Source organism: Kogia breviceps, chromosome 4 (genome assembly GCF_026419965.1).
Source record: "Kogia breviceps isolate mKogBre1 chromosome 4, mKogBre1 haplotype 1, whole genome shotgun sequence".
NCBI classification, from domain to species: domain Eukaryota; kingdom Metazoa; phylum Chordata; class Mammalia; order Artiodactyla; family Physeteridae; genus Kogia; species Kogia breviceps.
This window is the reverse complement of record NC_081313.1, coordinates 147,390,333-147,402,059: the sequence shown is the minus strand read 5'-3', so window position 1 is coordinate 147,402,059 and position 11,727 is coordinate 147,390,333. Positions and strand designations below refer to the sequence as shown.

General features: G+C 43.3%; 1 pseudogene; it reads right to left on the bottom strand.

Annotated features, from left to right (window-relative positions):
* The window catches only part of LOC131755777 (RNA/RNP complex-1-interacting phosphatase-like), a 91,926-nt pseudogene extending 84,012 nt beyond the window's left edge, over window positions 1-7,914 (bottom strand).
* Window positions 7,915-11,727: the final 3,813 nt, after the last annotated feature.

Sequence of the window (11,727 nt, the reverse complement as noted above, 5' to 3'; positions counted from 1 at the left end):
AGTAAACTCTCAATAAATGGAGATTATTAGTGAAAAAAACCCAAATGCCCATCAGTGGATGAATGAATGTTTTCAATGTGGTGTATATGTGAAATATTATACAGTCATAAAAAGGAATGAAGTAATGACATGCCAGGACATGGACGAACTTGAAAACATTATGCTAATTGAAAGAAGCCAAACACAGTGGTCACATGTGTATTATTTCATGAAATGTCCAGAAAAGGCAAAACCGTAGTGACAGAAAGCAAATGAATGGTTGCAGGGACTGAAGGAGGAGGGGATGAAGAGGGCCTGCTGATGGTTACGGGGGCTTCTTTTTCGGGTGATGAAAACATGATGGGTTCGATGACGGTGATGGTTGCATAGGCTTGTGAATGTACGAAATGACAATGAATTTGCATTTTCAGAAGGTAAATTTTATGGCATGTGAATGACATCTCAAAAAATAATTTTGAAAATGAAAATTGCCAGATTTCCCATAGTCACTATCCACTGTCTCCATCTCTCCCTTCTCCCCACTGCATTCCTTTTGACGCCCACCCCTGCCGCTCTCTCCCATCCTCACTCCCTCGAGCTGCCCCACGAGGCCTCCCAGGGAGCCCCTGAAGCGCTGGGCGCCTGCGTCCTGTGGCTGTTGGAGCGGCTGCCCAGTGTGAGTGCCCCCACCACTCTCACCCGTGAGAGTGGCCGCTTCCCTCGCATTGTTCTCGTGCGTTTCAGCTGCTGGTGATGTTTACAGAAGGCAGCACGTGCCCTGGTCCATGGAGGAAGCCCCTCAACTTAATATTTAGGCCCGTCCAGAAGTTTGATTTCATCCTCCAGTAACCTCAGGATGCTGTGCTCTGAAAGCCAGGTTGGCCACCTGCGGGCACTTGCAAATACTGAGGACTTCGGAGGCATTTGGGCCTCCAATTGAGGCCTTGTACCTCCACATGTGATGTGACCTCAGCCCTCTGCTGCACCTCTCTAAGTGAAGTGGCACAGGAATACTGACCTTGCCTGTTGTTGCCAGGATTAACTGAGTAGTGCATTGGCTGCCCTGGTGCTTAGGTGTTGAGTACATGGTGATGTACATACCAGGCCCTATTGGTGGGCTTCCTGATGCAGCAGTTCCCTTGGCTCTGCCCCTGTCGTCAGCTGCCCCTAGGATAACTCGGAGCCCGAGCCACTTCTCTGGTAGATTTCCCTCTTCCCCCACTATGGTCACACCTGCATAAGGCAACTCAAACCTTTCAGAGATGTGTCCTGAACCTCTTCTTTTCATAAATACCTTTCTGGTGATTGTGAGACTTAAGGCCAACCTCCCCAAGACACTTTTTCTGTTTCTCCTAGGAAACCTAGACTCATCTTCTGTCATCTTCAACTCTACTCAAATTTTGTTCTTTCAACCCTGACCTCTGACCCTGCTTTTTACTTCTGCCATTTCATCCTCACTCCTGCTTTCTTTCATAAATCCAAAAATCTCTTTTGGCCTTCCTAGCCCTGGGCCAAGTTCCTTCCTCTTTCCTCAGTTTTTACCCATTTCTTCCCCTTTCCTTGCTTCTCCCATCCAACTTTCAGTCCTTCCTCTCACATGCAGACTTTGATTGCAAACCCGTCCAAAAAAAAAAAAACACGCCACAGTTAGCAGCATCTCAAAATTCAAAAGATTTATTACTCATCTATTAATTCTATTATATTTATTCAGTTTTATTGTTTTTAAATATATCAAAATAAATAGAGAAATTTATACCTATCTTATCTATATATGGAAGAACAGCTGGTACCCAAGGTGGCACCAACAATCCTAGCAGCTCTTACTGTACGTATCCGTAGTAGTCAGCAATTTCCATTTCTTTTTCCCTCTCAGTGAAAAACGTCAGTTTCCCCAGAGAGGTGTATTTGGCAGCATTCTCACGTTCTTGTTGAGCCGCCTCTTCATGGCCACCCGCTATGGCCTCTGCTCTTGTTCGATGGGCTTTGACATTACTGGCTCAGGAACATTGGGTTGCCTCCATTGAATTTGGTGCTTGCTGAAGTCTTGGAATAGAAATGGGGTTTGGAGCTCCGGTGGGGACTGGCGCTTAGTCAGAGCAGGGGGAACAGGCTCCCGCTGGAGAGAAGTGCAAGGTGAAGTTTTGTACGGTGCAGGCCTCGGGGCAGCAGACGGACGGACACTAGGCTGGGTATGGTCGGTCCAACCCGGTTGGGTTGGGTTGGTCGCAGTTGGCTGAGCTGGTTTGGCGGGACCTGGCAAAGAGGCCGGAGGTGGCTGGGGTGAACTCACTGCAGCAGGTTGAGCTGGGTTAGTAGCAGCAGGCTGGGCACGGTCAGCCACAGCAGGCCGATGTGAGGCCAGAGACTGTGGCCTCCGAGGAGCAGGTCGAGCTTGAGGCTTGTCCCAGGCAGAAAAAGGCAGAGGCATCCAGTTGACCTTCCCAGGAGGAGGCAGCTCATACTGGGAAGGAGATGGACACTCTTTTTCAGCACTGCTGTCTGGTTTCTGGGCTTGGCCTTGAGTTTTCTCAGGACCCTGACCCTCACGTGGGGTATGCCGCCATGGCTGGATCGCTGGGGGTGGCTGGCGGTCTTTAGGGTTGATTGAATTTCCCAAGACCCGACAGGAAGAGAGCCCAGTTTTCTTATCATTCTTCTTCCCCAGTGCGTGAAAAACCATCACAGACTCCAGCATGCACGTGGCTAGGGAGGTTCGAGGCTTTTTAAAGCTCGCTTGGGTAAGCTCAGTTTGGTGTTTCTTTCGCTTCGTCTTGGGAATTGTTGGTTTCTCTTCTGCCTTGACTTTGTTCCCTGACTTTTTATTCTCTAATGTAACAGATAAGGAAAAAAAAACACGCTTTGTGAGACAGTGATTTGTCCAAAGTCACACAGATAGTAAATGTCAAAATCAAAACTGAACTTAGGTCTCCACACTTGTAGTTCAATACTTTCCCTCATTATTCCATGCTATTTTGAATCCACTACTAAATGTAGGGGCAAAATAAATGTAATGAAAAACTTTCAAAAGTTTCTTTTCTCACCTGACATGGTCAGAGAAGAAGAGGAAACATCAACTGCAGATACAAGGGATGAGGAGACAACACTAGAGGATGTCTGAGTGGCTGCAGCTGAACGGCGCATGTGTCCAGTACAAAGGTCACTGGTTACTGGTCACTGGTCACTTGTCATCTTTTCCTAGGATGGAAGGTTATGTTAACAACACATGGAATGTAATCAACAAATCTAGATGGGACAAATTACCTGGTTTCTTTAAAGATAAAATTCAAGGAGGAAAAAAAAAGTGAGAGAGACATGGAGGGAGAACCTATAGATTAACTAAGACCTCAGAGACCTAACAATCAACGGCAAAGTGAGGACCTTATTTGGATCTAATTCAAAATTCTTAAAAACAACTTTTTATGACATTTAGGAGACAACTGCAAATTTGAGCACTCACTGGGTATGTAATATTAAAAATGATATTAAGGAATACAAGTCCTATATTTTAAATATACATACCAAAAATGTATACGTGTAATTACATGTTGTCTTGGAGCTGCTTCAAGATACTATGGAATAGGGTGAAACAGGTGGGGGTATAGATAAAATGTGACAGCCATCAGTTGGTAAATATTAAAGCTGGATGAGTTCATGGGTATACAAGGAACATTCACAGTATTTTGTATACTTTTGTAGATGTTTAAAATTTGTGATCATTGTTTAAAAACAAGATGACCCTGTAGAAAACAGTTTGGAAGTGGCTCAAAGTGTTGAACGTAGAGCTACCATATGATAGATACAACAACTCTGCTACTACCTACACTGCATATCTAAGAGAACTGAAAGCAGGGATTTGAACAAATATCTGTACACCAATGATCATAGCAGGCTGATTCACAATAATTACACGGTGGCAACAACCCAAGTGTCAATCAACCAATGAATAACAAACTACATTATACACACAGTGGGATTTATTACGCCAAAAAAGGAATGGCGTTTTGTTCCATGCTATAAGATGGATGAACCTTGAAGACACTAGGTTTAGTGAAATAAGCCAGACATAGAAGGACAAATATTGTAGATTCCACTTACACGAGGTACCTAGAACAGGCAAATTCATAGAGACAGAAAATGGAATAGAGGTTACCAAGGGCTGGTGGGAGGAAAAACGGGGTGCTTACTGTTTGATGGTTACAGAGTTTTTGTTGAGGATGATGTAAAAGTTTTGGTTATACACGGTGGTGATGGTTACACAACACTGTGACTGTAGTTAATGCCACTGAACTGCATATTTATAAATGGTTAAAATAAATAGGATTTACGTATATTTTACCACAATAAAAATAGAGGAATAACTGAGTTGAAATTTCAATTCTTCCTTTTCTGAGAGTCAGTTTCGTCGTCTGTAAAATTAGTAACTGTAGTTGTCTATCCTCTGAGCTTAGTGCAGAGTAAGCACTCAGTAGGAGATATCAGTACTACTTCCACTTCAACAGCAAAGGATTCTTGTGAAGATTAGCGAAGTCAGTGGATATGAAACAACTTTCTAAATGGCAAACTGCTATACAAATATTAACAAACATTAGGTGTTACTGTCTCCCAAGGCCATGGAACACGTCAGAAGAAGGATAATTCTTTGGCACTGGTATGTCCTACATGGGCCAAGAGAATATATGGGTTTCTGTACTGTATCAGAAGGTATTAGGAAAAGAAAGCATAAAACTTAGAGAACAATTGTCTTTTACTGTGATGCTTAAACATGCTCAGGCTACTGCTGAAAATAAGTGCTAAAGACATAATGGACATACCTTTCTTTCCTTTCAGGCTACTACTATTCTTACTAAAATTTACTTCATTTTCAAAATATAGAACATGGAAGCTTATAGAATTTCTTAAGCACATCTAGAGTCTACTGCCAAATACGATAGTTCAATTCATATCTTTCATCTCATTTTGAAACAGGAATTAGAAATGTGTATTTAAGGAAACCACTAGCTTCCTGTTTTGAACCCATGAAAGAAGAACAGGATTCACCTTAGCATAAGATGATAAGTACTGAATTACTATGAATTATTACAGTATCAGAAAGAAGGTCATTTTCAATTACGGGTTCCATTTACCTCTGGCTTATAATAGCGGCGAGTATATGTTAAGTCAATAATCAGCCCAAGTTCTTCATTCTGTTCTTGGTGTTTGTTAAAAAAGATCCAAGCAGGAAAAGCATTCTGGAGCAAGATTCATTTCAAAACTCTGTCAGAAAGAATAAAATAAGAAAGAACATGTGTTTAAAATCCTTTATTATATTATCCATTTATTCAAAACCTGTGATGCTAACATATGAGATTCAAAGTAAAGTTTCCTCCTCTGGAATTTACAAGCGATATTACAATCCTTTCTTCCAGAGAGATTAGACACAAGAAAATAAGCTCACTTCTAGACATTTACTTCTATGTTTGTTTATTTCATGTTGGTCTCCTAACCAGACTGTAAACTCCCAGAAGGCAGGGACCCCATCAATTTTGCCTACCACTGTATCGCCAGCTCCAAGCAGAGTGCCTGTAAATAGACACATAAACACTTCTTGAATATCTACCTATATGAAGGATGGCTTTCACTGCTAAATATTCTTTTATGTATTTGCCTTATATATGTACTCTGTTCCATTGATCTGTTTGGTTATTCAAGTGCCAGCAACACACTTTTCTTTTTAAATTAGTAGACTACTTTTAGAGCACTTTGAGATTCACAGCAAAACTGAGTAAAAAGCACACAGTTCCCACTTATACCCTCTCTCCTTCACCCCACACAGCCTTCCCCATTATCGACGTGCCATACCAGTGTGCTTCATTTCTTAGAATTCGTGAACCAACACTGACACGTCATTATCAATCAAAGTCCATAGTTTATTGCATTCATGGTACAAGTACCTGACTATTTCTTTATTTCTAGTATATTCATCCCCAAACATTTACATACTGAGATACATATTACTTTCTTATAAAGTATTTTCTTCTTTATTTATAGTTAGGGCATTCCATTGGGTTTTTTTTTTACACTAAATACAAAAGTAGGCTGTATTTATCTATGAATTCCATTTCTGGATACTAAAGGAGGTATTAAAAAGTATTTGCTATAAAAAGGGAAAATGGACTACGACAGGGTTGAGAGCCAGGGCTCTATATGGTGAATTCAGATTTCTGGAAGCATACGGTATTAACTTTCACTTACCTTTTTTAAAGGAACTTTGAAAGCAATGCAACGAGTCCCAGGCATCCGCTGTCCCACTGGGAGATACTTTTTCCACCTAATAATATATTGTTTGTTAGGCAAATTTTATCTTAGGCTGTCTCCCTGCATAGGATGAACGCGCCTTGAAAATGGAAATCATATCCCTCTATACTAGGTCTCTCTCCTCTTTCTGCTTTGCATTGTGCTGCTCCACTTATTCAACCCCCCCCCCCAGTAATAACCTATACTTCCCTTGTTCCTGTTTTCCCGTCTTGACAACAGATAAAAGGCAACTGAACAATGCAAAGGTCTCAACAAATAAGGGATATCTAAAACCAGAGACGCCCACAACTTCTGTATCCCTGATAAAACCTAGCCCGGTGTTGACTACTAAGGTATCATGAATACACGCGTGTTGACTGAAATAGTTTAAACTCAATTCTTCCACTTCCCAGTTTATTTTTAGTCCTCATACAAAACCTGATAACAAAATTCCTTAATGCTAGGATTCACAGTGAAAACTAGTATCTGAACTGAGTTCTGTAAGATGAGTTAGAACTAAGGTTAATTCAGTGTGTCTGAAGCATAGAAAGTGAGGGCAAAAGTGGCACAAGATGCGGCTACAGAAGCAGAGAGGATTCTAGACCACGCAGAGACTTGAAGGCCAACAGTTGGTTTTCTATTCTCAAAACAATGTTTTGGAGCGATGGTTATGAGCAATGCTCCAACTTGCTGTTAAGGTTTCTTGTGTGAAGAATGGACTGGAAGGAAACAAGAAATATGGACGCTAGTTAAGACCTAATTGCAACCGACAGGCAAGTTCAGTATTAGATGTTGAGGAAGAGTTGACAGATTCAAAAGAAATTCAGGAGATAAACTGAAGCGGGCTTTATGGGGTATGACATGGAGGAAAGGAAGGTCTTAGGGAATTAAAGGGTTTACTGCACACACGAGCAAAATCTCAAAATTAATCATTTGAACGTACAGAGGTAGATCTCTCAAATGACACCGGTTAGGAAGCAACAGTACGCCCTTTATAATTCCTAGAGACAACACAGATCAACTGTTTCGATGGAAAATTCGGCGGTACCGGCGCGTTTTTTCACTCAAACTTACTTCCAGTTCCTCTTACTCACATTTTCTGTGCCAAAACAACACAGCTTGAGGAATTGAGGGAATTCTATTTTGGTAATTAAGGAGTGTCCGCAACACTGACAGTCCCATCTTCAAAAGCAGTCCCTCTGCATGTTACCCGAGGAGCAATGGCCAGAGCCTCCCTTTTAAAACGATGGGGGGAAATCAGAACATCACACACCGTCGCTTTCAGCTACTGTGAACTGAGCCGGGAGACGACCAATACCCTCTAGCAGAGCGCGGACGGGTCAGCGCGCGGGGCAACAGTGACAGGAGAGAGAAAAGACAAAGCCCAGGCCCAGGGCCTCTGAGCTCCACCCGCAACGCCCAGGGGCCAAGTGTATTACCTTTCCGGGATGTGCGTTCTTTCCTCTTGGCCGACGAACGTCCGGAAAAGCCGCGAACCTGACCCCACCGCCCTCGGGCATGATGCCACTGGCTCATGTGACCCTCAACATGCCGCCCACCCAACACCAAGAGTGCCTAAGTCGTCAAGCCGGCGCCCCCAGTGTCAGCACAAGGAACCGAACCACAGGCGCCTAGGTTGAAGCCCGCGTACCTCGCGGACCTCCTTCTACTGCGCATGCGCCACCGCCCCTCGGGATGACGTCATCACGCCGGCCGACTCAGACGCTTGATTAGTAAAGAGGACTCGGACGCCTGCAATTCCCCCCTTAAGCGGACGATGGCAGCAGAGGCCCATTAGTTCGTGTGTGTACCCTTCCGAATTCCCATGATAAAGGACATGGAAAGTTGTTCCACTCTCCCAGTTTCTTGTGTGGTTCTTTCAGATATTTCCCAGGTGCTTACGTTCACACTTGTTGCATCTTGTATGTAAGTATTTCTACGTAATGGATAGCCTGTATTTTATAGAAGAGCAGCATACTATACATAGTCTACAATCTCTCTTGGATAGTGATTTTCCCAATTTGTGCGTACATCCATTCTTTTCTGTTTAATAGCTGTGTCACATTACATAATTTACATGGCCAGTGCAATACTGATGGACTTTTAGTTGTTTTCAGTTCGGGGTTTTTTTCGTTTTTTCCTCTGTTACAGATAGGCTGCAATGTGAACCTCTTTATAAATGTATATAGCTATATATAAATTTCTAGACATAGAATTTCTGGAATGAAAGAGATGAAAACTTAAAATATTGAAATATTTCAGGGACTTCCCTGTTTTCAGGGACTTCCCTGGCACAGTGGTTGAGAGTCCGCCTGCCGATGCAGGGGACATGGGTTCGTGCCCCTGTCTGGGAAGATCCCACATACCGCGGAGCAGCTAGACCCGTGAGCCATGGCCTCTGAGCCTGCGCGTCCAGAGCCTGTGCTCCGCGACGGGAGAGGCCACAACAATGAGACGCCCGCGTACCACCAAAAAATATATATATATTGAAAGATTTTCAATCAATCTAATCTGCCTAATCAACCTTCGAAAATATTCTATCAACTTATACTCCACTCACAGTGAAACATTTATTGGGTTTCTATTATGTGCCTGGTATCATGCTGGAGGTTGACAGTATGTATTTACATGTTACACAATACCCAAAAAAGCCTGAGAGAGACAAGAGTGGAGCTCAAGTATAGCATTTGCTCACAGTATCAGGCATAGTGATCTGTACCCTTTAGAAAAACTGTGAATCCTGCCTCAAGTGGAACAGCAAAGAACAGCATGTCCTACAGTAGGTCTGAAGGTATAATAGCATACTAAATTCCATTGTTATTTATAATAGGAAATGCTTTTTGTTAGTTTTACTTTTAACTTTTTTTTACCCACTCTGGAATAATCCAGGGGTAATCAGAACTTCTTACCTTCTTTAGCCCAAAAGGAGCCAATTCATCACAAACTGTCATGGATTCTGATTCTAAATTACCAAGAGCACAATTTCTAACAGAGGCAGGGAATCTTCTTTGCAATTAAAGTGATTGACTTCTTCTCAGATGCAGTAGCATTTCACTTTTTAGTTCTGTTCATTCGGATCAAATGTGAGAAAATTCTTCCTCATTTTATTTTCCTTCCAAAGAACACGATACAACAAACATTAATCCCAGAGTGATACAAGACCAGACCTGCAAGGGCCTTAGGCAGAGCTAGACATCTATCAATGGGTCTTGTCCATTTTACGGGGTCTCAGCGGCTCCTTAAGCTCTAAAGGGGAAAAAAGGGACTAATTATTTGTCACATCACATAGTTCACCTAAGGGCTTGCCAAACCTTCCAGCATCTGCTAAGTTGTGACGAGACAGCATTAGATGTTTAGATAAACATAGACTAGCGCGGAACAGAACAATTTTGTTTCTTGTGCAGGCAAAGAACAGAGCCACAGTGCTGGGGATGAAGCGGTGTGTGGAGGTAAACATAAACAACGTGGGAGCAAATCTGTTCTTTCTCACTTAGGTGGTAGGAACATGATTATGTGCTGTCACATTGTGAAAGACAAAAATAGTCAAAAGCAGTTTGGGAGAAGGAGGAGGACACTGCGGAGGCTCTAAAGGAACGTGAGGCCACCAAGGCTGACACAGATCTCCCAAGGCCGGAAAGACACCTGTCTGTCCACTTTGCTTTTCCTCTTAAAGACTGGCCAGTTGTGGCTCCCGCAGCCTGTTGACCTGGGGCCTGCATCCTTATCTCCCCTTCCCCTCTCTCCACGTGGTCAGCAGACTGGCGTCCGTTCACTCACTTGAGACATACAAAGGTCAAGGTTTTCGCTCCATGAGTACCTCCCAGCGAGCCGTGCTCCAGACAACAGTGACTCTCCTTTGTCCTGGTGTGAATGCAGTGGCTCACCGTGTTCCAAACACTTTCGCACATATGTAAAGAAGAGTCTGGGAGCCCTCCAAGATTTTAAATTTTAGTAAACAATGAAATTACATAGTAAGCTTTTGAAAAATGAAAACATCCACGTATGTGAGATTGTACCTCTGCCTTTACTGCAGGCTGTTTGTGAAATTCAGGAAGCCCTACCTTTCCATTCATTAAACAGACAGTAGTTGAGCACCTTCTAAGGGCAAGGCAGGGTGCCAGGTGATGGAGGTGGAGAAACAGGGCTTAGTCCTTGCTCTGATGGGGAAGGCACGTAAGCAGACACCCTCAGCACAGGAAAACACAGAATGAAGGGACTGTGATGAGATAAACGGGTCACGCTTATAAGAACAAAGGAAAAGAGCATCCTTCCAATGCAGGAGACACAAACAAGGGCAGGAGGTTGGCAGGTGTCTTGAAAGAACGTCAGTCTTCCTGAGCCGGGACAGGATCTCCAGGCTTACCCGACGTAGCATGGGCATATATGCACGCCACATTCCAAGAACCAGAAACACAAGAAAGAAGAAGCCAGACCAGACACCACAAAGCTGTGACTGTTAGGCTCAGAAGTCTGGGCTTTTTTACACACCAAGGAGGAGCACGAAGGGGAAGTGACCGTCCAACGGGCTGTGCTGGTCGGGGCAGGGAGGGCCAGAGGAGGCTGCTGACATGATCCGCGGAGCGCTGACAGAGCTGGCTGTGGCAACGGGAATGGAAATAAGTGGAGATTCAAGAGACTTGGGGCCGGTACAAACCACAGGGACTTGTGACCATCAGATGAATGGATGAGGAAAGAGGCAAAATAGACTCTGAGCACTATTATATGTGAACACTTGGATGGCGTCCATGGACTGTCCGGCTTTTGCTGTTGAAACATTTACTGTGTTTAAACAGTCACATCCTGCACTGAGCCCTTGTTTTCAGCTTTCAAACATCCCCGAGATAAGTCAGGGAGTTATTTCAATCCTCCTTTTTAGAGATGAGAGAACCAAGACTGGCAAGGTTGAGCCCTAAGCAGGAAACCCAACTAACCCAACCAATTGGTGCAGAGCTCGGACGAAAGATTAGTATAGTCCTCATTACACAATACAACGAAACACGAAGATAGCTCAAAACTGTCCTAGCGGCATGTTTCCAGCCTAAGTGGGACAAAGTTCATACAACTTTATACCGTCAGCTATGTTGTAAGGTGGTTTGTGGACAATGTCCATTCCAAAAGCCAACGGAAAGCTACCAGTATGCTGAATCTTTAAAAACATGGATGGACAGGATTCAAGTCTTACACCTTTCTGAACAAAATACCCTTCACAGACGCTATTTTTAGACTCAAGTTTTCCCAACATGAAGTTCGTAAAAGAACAATCTGTCTAAAAAGCATGTAAAGAAATTCACTGACTAAGGTTTAGATGTTTTAGGACTTTAATGTCCTTCACACGGTCAACATAAAACACTGACAATGGATGAACAATAGGGGAAAAGACTCCTCAGCAAAGATCTTCCCGAACTCACAGCATCACTGGTCAAACACCAGAAAGAGAACAGTCACGTGAACAAACAGTAAGGGAATTTAACAGAG